The following is an 18,159-nucleotide window of genomic DNA, read 5'->3' as shown; positions in this document are numbered from 1 at the left end:
AGATAATAGAGTTATGTGGGCATACTATGAGGAATCAGAATTAGATAATTCAAACCAGCAGTCTAATATAGAGGAAATAGATGGTGAAAAAAAGAAGAAAAGGTTGAAAACTTGTCTTAAATGGAGAACAAGGATGGGGAAGGAGATGGGCAACTTAGCGAAGCTTGTCTCACTAGTATTAAGTAGGAAGGACCATTTCAAATGAGAGGAGTACTTGTTGGACAATGAGTTATAACTTTTGTTGATACTAGTGCCACTCATAATTTCATTGATGTTAGGTTGGTGCAAAAGCATGACATATAAATAGAGGAGTTTGAGGGAATTAGAGTGAAGGTAGATGATGGCTATGTCCTCAATTGTGATTGTAAGATCACTAGACTCTCATTGGAAGTTAATAATTATGCCTTTAGGGTAGATTTCTATGTTGTGCCTATGGGAGTTAAGGATATAGTCCTTCAAATGAGTTGGTTGCACGATATTGGTGTAGTCACTTTTAATCTCAAGGAGATGGAGATGAGGTTTAAAGTGAATGCGAAGACACAGATTCTTGAGACAATTAGGGATAGTGATTTCATAATACTCTCTTTCTAAACGATGGCTAGATTGATTTGACATGACCAAGTAGAGTGGGTAGCAAAGTGCATGTTAATGCCATCATAACAGGGACAATAGAAGATTGAATATCCTCTTATATTTAGGAGCTTAGAGTTAAACACTCTAAGGTGTTTGGTGATATTCCACCAGGGAGACCACTAGACAGGGGTATTGAGCACATTATTGAGTTAGAGGAGGGGGGCTAAGCCAATCATGATTACACCTTACTGGCATCCAAAGAGGTTGAAGCATGAAATTGAAAAAAAACATAAAGGAGTTACTTGATATGGGCCACATTAGACCAACTAAGTTTGCTTTTGCTTCTTTAGTGGTGTTGGTGAAGAAGAAGGATGGAACATTGAGTATTTGCATTGATTATAGGGTGCTTAATAGGAAGGCAATTAAAAATAGGTACCGCATTCCCAAGATTGATGAGTTGATAGATGAGTTTCATGGAGCTTGCTTCTTCTCAAAAAAAGATTTGAGATTAGGTTATCACCAGATCAAAGTTAGAGAGGAGGACATCAAGAAGACTACCTTTAGATGTCATTGTGGCCATTTTTAGTTCATAGTTATGACATTTGGTTAACTAATTCTCCCACTACTTTTCAGGCAATAATGAATAGGATTTTCCATCCTCAGTTGAGGAAATTTGTACTTGTCTTCTTTGATGATATCTTGGTGTATGGTAGATCTTGGGAGGAGCACTTCATTCACCTTGACATAGTGTTGGATATATTGGGCAAAGAGTCCTTGTGTGCAAAGGAATGGAAATGTGATTTGGGTATGATAGAGTTGTTGCATTTGGGTCACATCACCAGTGGAAAAGGCATACACATGGATCCTAAAAAGAATTGTGCCATTGTAGAATGGCCTTCACCAGTGAACCTTACATGCTCGAGGGCTTTATGGGATTATGTTGTTTCTATAGGGGGTTTTTGGATGGATATTCTAGGCATGTAACACCCTTGACATATTTGATGATAAATGGAGCTTTCTTTTGCACTCCTAAGGCATAAGAGTGTTTTCATAAATTTAAGGAGTTGATGACTTCCTATCTAGTGTTAGCATTACTAGATTTTAACAAACCCTCTGAGCTATACTATGATGCTTCCAGAGAGGGCATTGGAGTGGTACTTATGTAGGAGAAGCAACCTATTTCTTATGAGAGTAGGAAATTAAAGGTCCAGAATGGAGCTTCAACATATATGATAAGGAGATGTTAGCCATTATGCATGCTTTGGCTAATTTCAGGCAATATTTGGTAGGTAGCAATTTTTTTATCAAAACTGACCATAATAGCCTAAAAAACTTTTTGGCATAGTGAGATCTCAATGATAGGTAGCAGAAGTGGGTGAGCAAGTTACAATCCTATTACTTTGAGATTACATATTTTAAGGAGACACATAATGTAGTTGTTGATACTTTATCATGTATGCCCCATTTAAGCTTATTGACATATATATCAAAGGATTGGAGACACTTGATCCTTGTAGAGTATGCCAAGGATGTGTGGATAGACAAATTCATAGGTGGAACTATTCAGGATTGTAGATACACCCTTGTGACTAAGCTCGTCATTCACAAAGGGTGAATATTTTTGGTTCCAAGCTCAACAGTGAGGAGGATGGTTCTAAAATCTTTCCATGATTCACCTATGGTAGGATATCTTGGTTTCTACAAGACATACTGGTAGATTAGAGAGCACTTCACATGGAAAGGGCTCAAAGAAGAGGTACTTTAGTATGTTATGGAGTATCCCACCTACGAGAAAAATAAGTAGGAACACTCCTATCCAATTGGTTTACTTCAGCCACTTCCAATTCTTGATAGGAAGTGGGAGTGTTTATCTATGGGCTTCATCACAAGACTACCTAGAGCCGAAGGCAGGGACTGCATATATGTGGTTGTGGATCACCTTACAAATTTTGCACACTTCTTTTCGATCACTGTGACATACATTACTACATAGGTGGCATAGTTTCTCTTCAAGGAGAAATTCAAATTACATGGCTTACATTAGACCATTGTGAGTGATAGAGACAATAGGTTCATGAGTCATTTTTGGCAAGAGCTATTCAGGTTATGTGTGATAGAGCTCACTCCAAGTACTAACTACCACCTTCAAACAGATGGTTAGATAGAGATAGTGAACAAATGAGTGGAGGGATGTCTTAGAAATTATTTAGCAAGGTAACATAAGGCATGGATAAAGTGGATTTACCTTTGTGAGTATTGGTACAATACCACTTATCACATGTCTATTTAGATGTCACTCTTTATGGCCCTATATGAGTATGAGACACCCAACTTTATGGATCTGCTTTTGACTAACAGTAGAGTACCTAGTGCAGGTGATTTGTTACAAGAGAGTTCAGACATTTTTAAGTCTCGCATAGATAATATAACCAAGGCACATAATCAATAGAAGTAGTATGTAGACTAGAAGAGGACTAAGTAGAATTTTGAGGTTGGAGATATGGTGTATCTTATGTTGCAACCTTACTATTGATCCACTCTCAAGAAGAGTGGTGCTAAGAAACTTAAGCCATGATACTATGGTCCATTCAAGATTATCAAGAAAGTGGGAGAGGTGGATTATGAGTTAGATTTGTTGGCAAAGAGCAAGGTGCCCATGAGAATGAATTCGATAATGGAGATACATGTTGCATACCATTTTTTTGACGAAATATCCATCTAATAGCATATATGATCAGCATAATAGTTGTATGTCAATTGTTTTTCATAATGTTAGTTGGTTGTAGGTATGCATTTCATATCTAGTTTCCTTGTATATGCATTGAAAATACCAAAAGAACCACACTTGCATATCAGTTCATTGTAAGAGTTATTGTAATACCATTTGTGAACATTCTAAATTTCTTAGCATTGAGAGGCAACATACAAGTGTTTGACAATATTCTTTGAGCTAAAATCAGTCAGTTTGGGAAAGGTATATTATATACAATGGGAAAAGTAAACTCTGAGTTGGGGGGGCGGGGGGGGCGGGGGGTGAATCAACAACATAAAACTTCATCCTTAAAATCATTCATTGCACATCCATATCACAATCTATGCATGTAAACTAAAATACCACATTAAGAATAAACATTCATAGCTTGAAAGTCAATAAGCATTCACACATATGACACAAGATATGATTACCTAGAAACCCTTTAATGAAAAAGAAAAACTAGGGTGAGGATGACACCCATAAATCTTCACTACTGCAGTTCTAAAGTATATCAAATTAAGATTACAATGTTTGATCATAAAATATGATCTGCCCTATTAAAGGTCTACTCTATTAAAGGCTTACAAAGACTGTTAGGTCTTACCCTATTAAAGGATTTCAAAACCCTTTTAGAAGTATACCTAATAAGAGGACTTCAACTCACAATGAAATTAGTACCTTGTCAAAGGATCTACTGTAGCTTGTTAGGACTACTCTGTTAGGAGATTTAACTGATTCACTTGTTAAAATGTCTTAGCAATGATCCTTTGTTTAGTACTCTATTGCTTGATGTTAGATCACCTCTTTTCATGTATCCTTGATCCTTCTTTGATTAGATATATGTCTTCTATCCTCTAACTCCTTTAATCTTTTCTCCTCTAACTGATTACAAAGTCTCTTGATCACAATTCCTTAGTCACATCTTGATACTCTTTTTGCATGCACAAACTCCTCTATTTGATCTCTCTCTCTCTCTCTCTCTCTCTCTCTCTCTCTCTCTCTCTCTCTCTCTCTCTCTCTCATACATCTATATTAGGGTTAGCTATGAATCAATGATTTTCATTCACCCATATTGCTGCTTAATCCCTCTACTTTTCTAATTGGTTTCATGCATCACATAGGGATCATTAATTAAGATTCATTCTTACCATCTAGGATCTCAAAATAATCCTTAAGTCAGCTCCAAAATGGTCTACATAGGAGTTTATTCCATTAAAAACAACTATACCAAAATTTTATAAAATAGGAATTGAAGTCCCTGATAGTCGACATCAACTACAACTTCAATGCCAGAACTTGACATCTAAACAACTCAACATCCTCTAATTACTTGACTCTTGAACCACTTGACATCATTTATCTACTTGGCACTTGAACTTGACACTAAATATTTACTTGGCATACACTAAAAATCTTACTTAGTATGCACTATCTAACATGTTATGCTTGACATGTATTACTTGTTCAGCATGAACTAACTTGTAAATGACTTAAGTGTATAGATAGTCATATGTCAAAACCAATATGAGATTGAAAATCTCCCACTTTGACATGAGTGGCAAAAATACTTGGTCATGCATGTATGTGTTGAACTAATACACATAACTTAGATAATCACTGACTTTACTCAATATAGATACAAAATTTCAGAATTTTGCAAAACTTGACTTTACAGTCATACCTCAAAATCTTATAACTCCCCTTGAATTGATTACTCTATCCTACATTTTGAATCAATAGTCCTTCAATACTTCTACTAAGTAAATATGCATATTTTTAAATTTGTTTCTATCTTTCACTCCCCCTTTTTTTGGTCTCCCGAAAAACTACATCTATTGATCATTTGGAGTCAGTGCCACTCAAAAACTTATAATGCTACCCTTTCTTATTACTTCCAAAACTTATTAATCCCCCTTTATGACACTGATGTCAAAGGGTTATACACAAATAGTGTGTTTATCCAAAAAAATATGCATGGATCTCAAGTATTAGCTTCAAATTTCATCCAGTTTTCACAAGCTTCCTCCAATGATTTGACTTGAATAGACATCTCGACAACAAGATGAACTAGACCTCCTACTGTATAGAGATGGGAATCTTTCTTCATTAGTGTCTTAGAAAATGCAATCTCTCTGTGAAGTATTTCTGTGTGTGAGGTTAACATGGATTGGATACTCGTCAGTGTGGCTTGAATATTTGCTTCTTGATCATGCAAGGCTACCAACTAACCTTGGAAATTCATCAAATTCCTGAAGTGCTTTTGAATCTGAAGTGGAGAATTAGGTAGTGTAATATCTATTATCTTCATGTTTTCCTCCAAATTGTCAATATGGTGTTGCACCTCGTGTGAAAAAGTTGTATCACACAACTTGGTGTAAAGTGAGAAAATATTCTCTAAGATTTTCTTCACACTTTCAATCTTGGTTTCTAACTCAACCTGACTGTAATTTCCTATTTTGTATTTACTTCAAATTTCTCTTAGTTTCCAATTTAAGGTCTTATGAATAAATTCAAGTATTTGTTCTATAGTTTTAAATATATAGAATATATATTTAATTTTAAGGATTTCCAAATTCTTGAAATATGTATATATATATATATATATGAAATGATAAATTTGTAAAAAAAATATATTTGAAATTAGGAATCTCTCCTAACAATATGTCAACATGTACTCCTCTCTTATTTTATAGCTTTATGCCCCTTTTACTTTATTGTTAAATCAACTTACAAACTAATTATCAATTCCCACTTTACCTATGGGTCCTCCTTATTACATTGACCTTTTACCATTAATATTTATTTAATACTCCATTTGCATGCTCTTACCAAAGGCTATGCTATGTAGGACACCCCACGGTTTTAGTTTAAGGGTTGATGGATTTTAACGTAACCAAATATTCCAAGCTTCACACCTTCCCAATGCTTACAATGTTTGATATGCTCCTTTGGATAGAATTTTATGTCCCTTCCATTAATGTCAATCTGGAATCTGATTTTGATACTCATACCTCCTTGTTTGAATATGCTTCAGTCTTTTCTTTATGCCAATGTGATTTGGTGATGATCTCCTCCTCCCCTCCCTATCCTTTTCGACTCCACATTAATACCACTTAGACATGTCCCTTGATATGCTCGAAAGTGGGATCAATTTATGTATTAATCATATTGTGGTAGTATATCGATTTAGATTTAATATATTTGTTTGTTTGTTGGATTTATATTTAAATGTCTATAATAGAAATACAATTGGTTAGGCATCTTTAATAACGTATATTACTAATAATGTTTAAAATTATTATTATTATGAATAATATAAATAATTAAGTAAAATAAATGGACTATAAATATTTATATATATAGTTTATCAATAATGTTTTTTTTTTGTGAATGATAGTATATACCTTAATCATATAATGCACTATTTCTTATATAATTTTATTGAATTATAATTATGGAATTCCATGCTAACAGGGGCCATGATAGTCTCCCCTTCTCAAAATTGCTTGTCCTCAAGCAATATTAATTTCTTGACTCTTATCATGAAGATTCAATGTATAAAGTGATGCAAGAAAGCACAAAACATACCTAAAGTATAAATATTGATATATGAAGACAAAGTAGGAACATGAAGTATACATAATCTACAAATATAATACATGAATACTATTGGAAATATAAGAGTAACTGAGAGGGGATGGGTGAATTAATTACCACTAAAATAAATCCAAAATCCCTTAGATGTTAGTAAAAAGAAAACTCTAAAAACTGAATATTGCTAATGCTTAGTAAATAGAGAAATGTTGAAACTCAATAAACACTAGGTTTTCTCTGTAAACATTAACATGTAGAGATTTAGATATTATCTATGATTACCATTACTTTAACTTATTTTCAAACACATAAATAAAATAGCATGAAAACATTTAACACCAAGATTTAACGTGGAAACCCAATTTGGGAAAAACCACCAATTGCAACTAGTTACTATTTTTTACTCTTCTAAAGTGAGCCCTATTAGGAGCCAACCCTATTAAAGGTTACAAAACACACTGTTAGGTGTGACCCTATTAGAGGCTTTAATCACCCTATTAGGAGTGGTCTTTTCAAAGGTCTTGAGACAATTTCAATAGAACTACCACATTGTTAGAGGATTTACAAATAGCTATTAAGTCAACTCTGTTAAAGAGATTTAGATCACTGCTACAATGGATAGAAAGTAATAATCAGATGACCTATTTTGAATGCAACTAATTTTCTGATTATAGATCTCTATTCAGGCTTGTACTTGATCCTTCCTAATCAAATATGACTTTTCTGCTCCTCAAGGATATTCTACTTATCCTTCAAATTCACTTCCTCTTCTCATGACTTAGCTCTTCAATCATATCATCATTGAAATTCCACACTTTGAAATCATAACTTGAATTTATACTTATATCTTCCACTTTTTCAAGTCGTCTAAAAAACAACTTAGAATAATCAACATTCATTACCTTAGTTAGCTAGAATATAAGTTTACACAAAATTACAAAGTTGACCAAAGTGTAGAAAGTTGGTTTCTAAAGATTGACTCAATGAGGTTCTGATACTCGGCATCACTCTCAATAATTGGCATCATCATGCACTTGGTAGATGTAGAGGCTTGGTCCATACTGATCACTTTCAAATAGTTTTGAACTCGGTCTATACTGGTGACTCAACGAATATAGTGAAACTTGATTCTTACTAAATAGCTTGCTCAACATTATCACTACAACCTCGGATAACACTAGAGATCCTTTGGCAACCAAATAAGCTCACTTAGCACTAGTTCCATCCAACTTTCCTTCATTAATTGTGTGAGCTTGGTTAACACTCATCCTCAATAGAATTTCCTTTGATGCTCGAGTGAACTCGATAGATACTACCATTTGAGCTTGGCAAACATAGGAATGCTTGGTAGACATAGAGAATTGTCTTCACTACCCGAGTGAGCTCAACATACACTGATTGAAACTAATATGACATTTTTGTAACATCAAAGACAACACAAAATTAACCAATTGTATCCAACAAAATACATGAGGCATAGATAATGAAGGCACATTACACATTATTGATTAATTCTCTACAATTTATTTTGTCATAATGAGATAGAGTCAATGAAATAATTTATAGAATATACTTCTTCACTATTCTTTTTGATCATGGACCCTACAAGAACAAGTAATTACTAGCACATACATTTATATAATAGCTCCAAAGAGAAGATGAGTCATGATAAATTAGTTCTAAACCAATATCCTACCAAGAGAAAGAGAAAAACTTTGGCCCCCTTAGCCCTAATTGAATGCATTAGTCATCCATAAGAGGTGGTCTACTTGGCAGATTCTTGGTTATCTTATACTAAATTAACTTGACATGATGTAAATGGTTCTTAACTTGACCAATCTAAGCCCAATAGTGAAACTTTGGCCCTCTTGGCCTTGATGAAAATATTCTACCATTCCATCAAGGTGGTCTACTTAGATTTCCATCTTAATATTATCATCTCAATCTAAACCCAAGAGAGAAACTTTGGCCCTCTTGGTCTTTATGGCAGCACTTGATATCCATCAAGGGGGTCTACTCAGGAGCTAATCAGATTCATTTATTATTATAATTTTTCTTTACAAAATGCGTACACAAATTGTACATATGAATTCATAAAGTCTTTTTATTTTTTTTGAAGTTTACGTTTTTCCATTGAATCACCACTAAAATTGTAGCTCATCTAGTTCTTTTTGGTCCTTTGCATCTTCATTACTCCCTTAGATGTCTTCAAGATTATGTTTAGATCTCTTGTTCATATTTTCCTTTATTTCCTTATCAGGTGTGGCATCCATTCTTTAAGCTTGGCTTCTCTTTCCACAGATATTTCCTGGTCCCCATCTTTCCTTGCAATAAAAGCATTTTTTTTTTCTTTTTATTTGATCATGATAGGTTTTAAGCTCTCTTCTACATTTATGGTCATATATCCCATGGTTCCTTGCAATGGTAACATAACTCCTTTTTTTGGGACTCCTTGGAGTGATTTCTTTCTTTTTCATAATGCCTAGATTATGTGCTAATGCATAGTTCTTGTATCTATCCTTTGTTGGGTGTGTATCAAATTTTAATGCCTTTTGGATTGCATATTCTAATTTTTTTGGTTCATGTGCTCCAACTGCACTCTTGATTTATTCCTTTAACCCATCTATAAATAAATAGGTAAGTCTCTTTTGTGATATTTCAGGTACCATGGCTGATAACCTTTCAAATTCCCTAGAAAACTCCATAATTGATCCTTCTTGTCTAAGTTGGGTTAATCATTTTAAGTACCATTCTAGGTTTATTCGATCAAATGGCTTTACGAGTTTTTGGGTTAAATCATCATAGCTCTTAATTTTTTTATGTCACTAGTTGTTAAGGCCATGTTTCAACCAATCTTGTGCTACTCCTCTTAAATGAAGGAAAAAAATTTAATAGCACCTTTTTATGTCATAGGATTTAAGGAAAGATATGTATCCAACATTTTTACCCACAAGTTTGTCGTAGTTCTTTCTGACCCATCAAATTTTGGAAGACTCACTTTATTTATCTCCTCTCTTAGTCCCTTCTCTTGGTGTATATGTCTCTTTCTATTAGATAGTGACTTCATCTAAGAATCACAATAGTCTTCAAAGGGTATTTCCCTCCTATATTTAGGATCAATTTTATAGTACTCATTTATAATGTCATTTATGTTATTTATTTCATCTAACATGTCCTCCTCTTCTTGTTCCTCTCTAGGTAGGAAGGGGGGTCTTGTGGGTCTAGATTCTGATTATTATTATTATCAACATTCCAAGATTGGTGAGAATTTGTATCTTTCCTAATTTTGTTTATATTATAGATATCTTCTAAGAGGAGTCAGTTTGTTTCACCTTTCTCAGTTATAGCTCGAGCATTTCTTTTAGTTTCTTCCATGAGTGCTTGATTAGTTTAGATCAATTATTCCATGAAGGCTTTCAATTCATTACTTATTTGGTTGTTCATGTTGGTGAAATCTTTCATTCCTTCCCTTTCCAATGCTCTTTGATCTCTTCGGTGTTGTTGCATTAACTACTTTCCACAAGCTGGCAAGAAAGATTCTTTGATACCACTTGTAATGTCCTATTTTGAATATACTTCAAATCACTCTTAGTTTCCAATTTAAGACCTTATGAATAACTTCAAGTATTTTTTCTATACTTCGATATATATAGAATTTTTATTTATTTTCAAGGATTTCCAAATTCTTGATATATATATATATATATATATATATATATGAAATGATAACTTTGTATATAAAATGTATTTGAAAATAGGAATCTCTCCTAACAATATATCTACATGTACTCCTCTCTTATTTATAGCTTTATGCCCCTTTTACTTTACTGGTAAATCAACTTACAAACTAATTATCAATTCCCTCTTTACCTATGGGTCCTTATTACATTGACCTTTTACCATTAATGTTTGTTTAACACTCCTTTTTTGTCCTCTTACCAAAGGTTATGCTATGTACAATGCCCCACTATTTCAGTTTAAGGGTTGATGGGTTTCAACAAAACTGAATATTCCAAGCTTTGCACCTTCCCAAACCTTGCAATGTTTAATATGCTCCTTTAGATGTCATTTTGTTTCCTATACATTAATGTTGATGTGGAATCCAATTTGGATGCTTGTACCTCCTTGTTTGAATATGCTCATGATTCGGTGATGATCTCCTCCTCCCCTCCTTATCCTTTTTGACTCCACATTAATAACTCTTATCCTTCCTAAAGTGGATGTGTCCCTTGATATGCTCGGTAGTGGGATCAATTTATGTATTAATTGTATTTTGTTAGTATATCAATTTAGGTTTAGTATAATTGTTTGTTTATTGGATTTATATTTAAATCTCTATAATAGAAATGCTATCAATTGGGCATCTTTAATAATGTACATATTACTAATAATGTTTATAATTATAATTATTATTATGAATATTATAAATAATTAAGTAGAATAAATGGACTATAAGTATATATATATATATATATATATAGACACACACACACACACACACACACACACACACACACACACATATATATATACATATACATATATATATGTATATGTATATATATATATATATATATATATATATATATAGATACATATATATGTATATGTATATATATATATATATATATATATATATACATATATATATATATGTATCTATATATATATATACATATACATATATATATATATATATATATACATATACATATATATATATATATATATATATATATATGTATATGTATATATATATATATATACATATATATATGTATATACATATATACATATACATATATATATGTATATATATATATACATATATATATGTATATGTATATATGTATATATATATAATGTTTCTTTTTTGAGAATGATAGTATATACCTTAATCATATAATGTGTTGTTTCTTATACGATTTTATTTAGTTATAATTGTTGGATTCCATGCTAGGAGGGACCATGCCACTGACTAAGTGCAATAGCACTTGATATCTTCTCATTTCCCTTTCCCTGGAATTTTCTCTCAGGGCATTCAAGGAGTTTTACATTTGAATACAAGTATGCATCATTAATATTTTCCACAATTGTTAACAATTGCTCCATGATAGGCTTGTCTTCTTCAAGTTTTGGAAGGTTGAATGCATCAAGTAAGATATCCTTGATGTATTGTAATGCTTTCTTCTGCCTATTCTCCCTTGTAAGTAGTTCTTGATTTTTTTCCTTGCAAGTGCATCTTGTCATATGCCCATTTACTCAAATTTAATTAATGCAAGGTCAAATTTGGTAGAACAATATTTTTATCCAAGTTGACATCACCAAATGATGTAAGCTCACCTACCTTAGATGTACTAGGCCTCAATGAGTGCAATGGTGTAGCTTCTACACTTAGCCTTTGAAGTGCTTGACTCAGAGAAGTAGCAGTTGTTGGTAAAGTAACTAGTGTTTATATTGCCAATTGCTCCTCATACTTTGTAGTCAAGTCTAATCCTTTAGTCTTTTCCTATTCTTTCTTTTCAATTTGAACTACACCTTGACTTTGTGCTATAGGTACAAGAGTATCTACCTATCCTATTTGAACTTGAGTTTCATCCTTTCTTTGAGTAACAACTTTTGATGCTGAATATTTTTTGCATCAACTAGTTGATGTTTTCCATGGTTTTTTCTTTCCTCCGATACATTATGATGGGTAATGTAGGTTTTATCATATTAAATGATGGTTTTTTGATATATCTCAAGTTTCTACCTCTGTAGATGTCTTCTCTTCCTCCTTATGTTCATCTACACTTCGTAATATAGGATGTCCTACATAATTTGCTTTGGTGGTGATGTCTAGCAGTATCTTTCTTATGTCCTCTATTAGGGGATTGTTTTTTTGAGTCATAGTGTTAGAAACATCCTTCATCTATATGATTTTAGTGACTATTTTTTCTCATGTGGTCGATTGGCACTCGACATTTGTGTATCCACTATATTTTGTTCTAGTTACTTCTCATCTTTAGTTGTTGCTTGTGTTTTTCCCTATTCCTCAATGCCTTCCTCATGTCCATCCTTCTTAGTATCAACTTTAGTAACCTTAGTTACTACTTGCTCATCTTTATCTTCTCCTACCTCATCTTTATCTTCTCCTACCTCAATAGGTGTCTGGTCAATTGCCTTAGATGTTGTCAACCCATTAATTACTTTCCATATTTGGGTACTTTTCTGAACAACATCTTCAATTTTGTTTTGAAAAATATTGAATTCATGGTACTTAGGAAAAAATCTCCCTGCATACTTCTTTATGGACTTTGTCATCTCAAATTTACCTAAATTTGACATTACTCTTGTAAGTGTATTCTCTCTAATATTACTCTCTATTATGAGGCTATATTTCCATCTTTTCTCAACTCCATCATATAAAGTCTTTGGTAGAGAGTTAGCAATCTCTATTGGAATGATCTTCAATATTTCCATCATGGCATATACCAAATCTTCTACTCTATCTATTTCAAGCTTTCCAAGCTTATCAAATTCAATATGTGAAAACCCACTCATATTTGCATTGTTCTTTATATTTTTACATAGATTTTGTAAATCAAAAGATGGACTATAACTTACAATTTTGAATTGGTTGTTGTCATTAGATTCTATCCTCTCTTCATTAGATTATATTAGTCTTCTTTTGGCTTGGCCACATCTTGAGCATTCTTAGCAGTATCTCTTGTGCTATTTCAAGGAGCTAGAATTACATGCTTAGGTTTTGCAACCTTCTTTATTTTGTTGGCTACTAGATTTTTAGCCTTTCTTTTCTTTTCTGCTGCTATAGGTGCTTCACTAGCTTCTTCTTCCTTGGCACCTTCTTCAATCTTTGCTTCCTCTTCTCGTTGATCTTCTCCCTAACCTTGTGTTAAGGCCAATGGTTCTTGGGCTAGTACATCATCTTTCTCATCGTCATCATCTTCATCATCTTCCTTTTCCCCTTAACCAAATTTTTCTTTTAATTTCTTCGCAATCTTGTTCTTCTCCTTTATCATTGATGTTTTCTTTAGATCCATAGTTTTTTTTTATTTGGCAATATCTATTTCTTCTGCAAGAAAAGCTGCAATTTTTGTAGATGCCTTGTCCACATTGATTTCATAACCTAGGGGTCTCTAACATCTAAACCTTGGTAATGCAGTTTGAACATATGTGAAATTGGTATCAAATAGAAAGAAAATATCATCAAAATATTTCTCAACTAGTGACACTGGTATCCTATGCCTTTGTTTTATTGACTTCTTACTATCCTCAAAATAGCTAGTCATAATAGACTCAAAGTTCTCTCCCATTTGCTTAATGAATTATCCTATCTATATTACAATGGATCTATTTGTCTTTCATGAAAATTTTCCAAATGAAGGAAATGTGTTCTACACATAGAAAAATATATATACAAGTATTAATCCAAACTTGCATTGTGCACTCTTGGTTTTCCTTATGGAACCCAAATTTTCTAATAGTTGTTGCAAGTATAGCTTGGCAAGGTCATAATAATGATCCTTCAATATCGTGTATCCCACATCAATATCAATACAAGGTGTACTATTCAATTTTCTTCATTGAAAGAACTTATATGTGCAATAGTCCTTACTGCAAAAGTAATTAGGGAATCTGTGATAGTATCAATTGTCTTTCCTCTTTTATTCCATACTACCCTTGTGTTCTTCTCAATAACTTCCTTTGCATGAATCCTCGTGGTTTTATGTAGGTCTAGGGTTGTATACCCTGATACCTTTTGCACAATCTTCTTGGTTATCTTGATGGGTCCATCTTCAAGCCATACTGGGTTATCATGTATTCTTCTTAGGACAATCTTAATCCACTCAGTTTTGAGAATATTTAGAAAATCTAGGGCACAAGTTAACCCTTTTCTTTCTATAATTTTGTATTCTTCCTTTCACATTCCATTTTCACATGGTTTTCCATATAGGTCTTTAATTTCCATATCACCTATACTTCCTACCTTGCATGTGTAATAGCATCTTACATCTTGAATCATTAAAACTTTAGGTGGAATCATGGACAATGCATCAGAAGGGTCTTGTTTATATGCAATATCAGGGATTGCTTTGAAATTTGGTTTTCTTATCTCATTACTTATTAATTAAACACTCAAAACCTATTTTCCCTTCTTAACCTTAGTAGCTAAAGAACTAGACTCCATGTTTATCACCTAGGGTTTGCAAAAATTTAAACACTGTAGCTTGGCACATGATAAATACCTTCACAAATTTGATGAATGGTGTCAAACATTGATTGAATTCACTTTTAAAATTCTTGGAATGATATTCTTCAATTCACCTTTAGCTCTTTGTGCTCTACAAATCCAAATGACATGAAATCAGTAAAAAATGGATCATATAGACTTCAAAAATTCACAATTAATGCTCAGTGCTTACAGAGTTGAAGGCATGGTTTGAATAGAAATTTCAACTCACTCAAATTTCATGAAGTTTCCTTCTTTCTTAGAAACCACTACAAGCTCAATCAACACTATCACTTATGATAGCTTAGCATCAACTAGATTTCACTAGGTAGTTGAAGTGAAACTCTTTATGCTCGGTAGTAACATGAAAATTGACAAAAGCTTAAGAATTTCTTCTAGATTTTAAACAACACTTTACATCTTTCTTCATTCAAATATAATATTTTCATAACTAAATCCTTAGAATTTATGTATGATGTATTATTTTAATATGAATCCCATACATACCTCTTGATTGCCTAATTGGAGGTTATATGATCACCTGACCTATTGGGTGAAGTGATACCATCTGAGCTTGATGTAATATAAGCTTCTTTTCTCTTCCATGTCCTATTCATTTCATCTCTAACATTCTCAACAACTTCCTTTCCTTTCCTTTTTTTGAACTCCTTGTGCGTTTGACCTTTTTGGGCAATTCCTACTTATGTGACCAATCGTCAAGCAACTTAAACATGTAGTTTGACTCAACCATCTTTTGTAGTCACTTTTGAAGTGTGTTCTTGTGCAATTCTTAGGAGCATGTTAATACTCTTGACAATAGTGACAACTATACATGTCCGTACTCAAACATTAGCAGTATGTCCTAATTTTCCATAATTATGACAAGTAGGTTTAGAGTTCTTACCTTTGTTGCTTCTTTCCTCACCACTTTTAAATGATTCTCCTTCTTCAGTGTTGGTATATCCTAATCTAGTAGTATCATCATCAGATCTAGGGGATCTCATCAATTTCTCAAAATAATTAATGGCTTTACTTGGTTTATTGAAACTTTCAACAAATACCTTTCCCCTTCTTAGATCAAATTACTCAACTATTTATTATGTAATTTTAGTATTGGTATCTCAATGTTTTTACTATTCAATTCATGATTGGAAATCATGACTTGATTCATCACCTTGAATTGCATGTTATCAATCTTATTCACCTCTAATGACCTCTCTTCCAATATATTGCTGAATATCCTCTTGTCATCTTCAATCATGACTTTTTCTTCCACATCATTCTTCTTCTATTTAGTTACCTCATAGAGTAATATTGCTTGTGATTCTTGTTCTATCCTTAGATTTTTGACCTCTTCAACTATGATTCTATTCCTTTTCATCATATCTACAATTGCTACATCAAATTCACCTGTGTTTCCTTTAGTGAATAATCCAATAGTGTCAATCTCTTCATAATGTGTGTCATTCTCCTCAATAGCTATATCTTACCTTCTCTTTAGTGAATGCTTGAGATTATCTCTTGCTTCATTTAGCTGATGTAGGGCAAGTTGTATCTCAATCTTCTAGTTCTCAATAGTCTTTCCCAACTTGTAGACTTCCATCTCCAAGATTTTTCTTTAAAGTTGCAAGGATTTACTTTCCAAAGAACTAAGCTCTGACAATGATTGTTGGAAATACAATGGGAAAAGTAAACTCTGAGAGGGGAGGGGATGAATCAACACTTTAAAACATTTCTGTACCCTTAAAATCATTCACCACACATCCATATCACAATCTATGTATGTAAACTAAAATACCATAAAAATCATTAACATTCATAGCTTGAAAGTAAATAAACATTCACACATATGACACACGATATGATTACCTAGAAACCCCTCAATGAGAAGGTAAAACTAGGATGGGCATGACAACCACAAATCTTCATTACTACAATTGTGAAGTGTATCCAATCAAGGTTACAATGTTTAATTATAAAATATGATATACCCTGTTAAAGGTTTGTCCTATTAAAGGCTTACGAAGACTATTAGGTCTTAACTTGTTAAAGGATTTCAACACCCTATTAGAAGTGTGTCTGATAAGAGAACTTCATTTCACAATGAAGTAAGTGCCATGTTAAAGGATTTATCATAGCATGTTAAGAGTACTCTGTTAGGAGATTTAACTAATTTACCTATTCAAATGTCTTAGCAATGATCCTTCACTTAGGACTCTATTTCTTGATGTTAGATCACCACTTTACATATATCCTTGATTCTTCTTTGATCAAATGTATCTCTACTATCGTCTAACTAATTCTACAATTCTTATCTCTTGATCATAATTCCTTAGTCACACCTTGATACTCTATTTGCATGTGCAAATTTCTCTATTTTCTCCTCTCTCTCTCTCTCTCTCTCTCTCTCTCTCTCTCTCTCTCTCTCTCTCTCTCTCTCTCTCTCTCTCTCTCATACACACACACACACATCGTTAATAAGGTTTACCCTCCTTATGAAGATCATTTTAACTTAGGATTACATATGAATCAATGATTGTGATTTGCCCATATTTATGCTTAATCCCTCTCCTTTTCTAATTGGTTGTATGCAATGCATAGGTATCATCAATTAAGATTCATTCTTACTAGCTAGGATCTCAAAATAATCCTCAAGTTGGCTCCAAAATGGTTTACATAGGAGTTTGTGCTATTATAAACAACTATGCAAAAATGGTATAACTCGGCACTTGAAGTCGTTGATGCTCAACATCAACTATAACTTCAATGTTGGAACTTGGCATCTAAATGACTTGACATCCTTTGATTACTCGACTCCTAAATCACTCGGCATCATCTGTCTACTCAGGACTTGAGTGACTCAACACTAACGGCTTACTCGATATACACTAAAAATCTTACTCAATATGCACTATCTGACATGTTATGCTTGCCATGTATTACTTATTTGGCATGAATTGACTTATAAATGACTTACATTTATAGACACTCATATGTCAAATCC

The sequence above is a fragment of the Cupressus sempervirens genome, chromosome 8 (assembly GCF_028749045.1).
Source record: "Cupressus sempervirens isolate cs-2001-9-10 chromosome 8, ASM2874904v1, whole genome shotgun sequence".
NCBI lineage: Eukaryota > Viridiplantae > Streptophyta > Pinopsida > Cupressales > Cupressaceae > Cupressus > Cupressus sempervirens.
The sequence above is the reverse complement of the archived record's forward strand: the minus strand, read 5'-3'. Positions refer to the sequence as shown.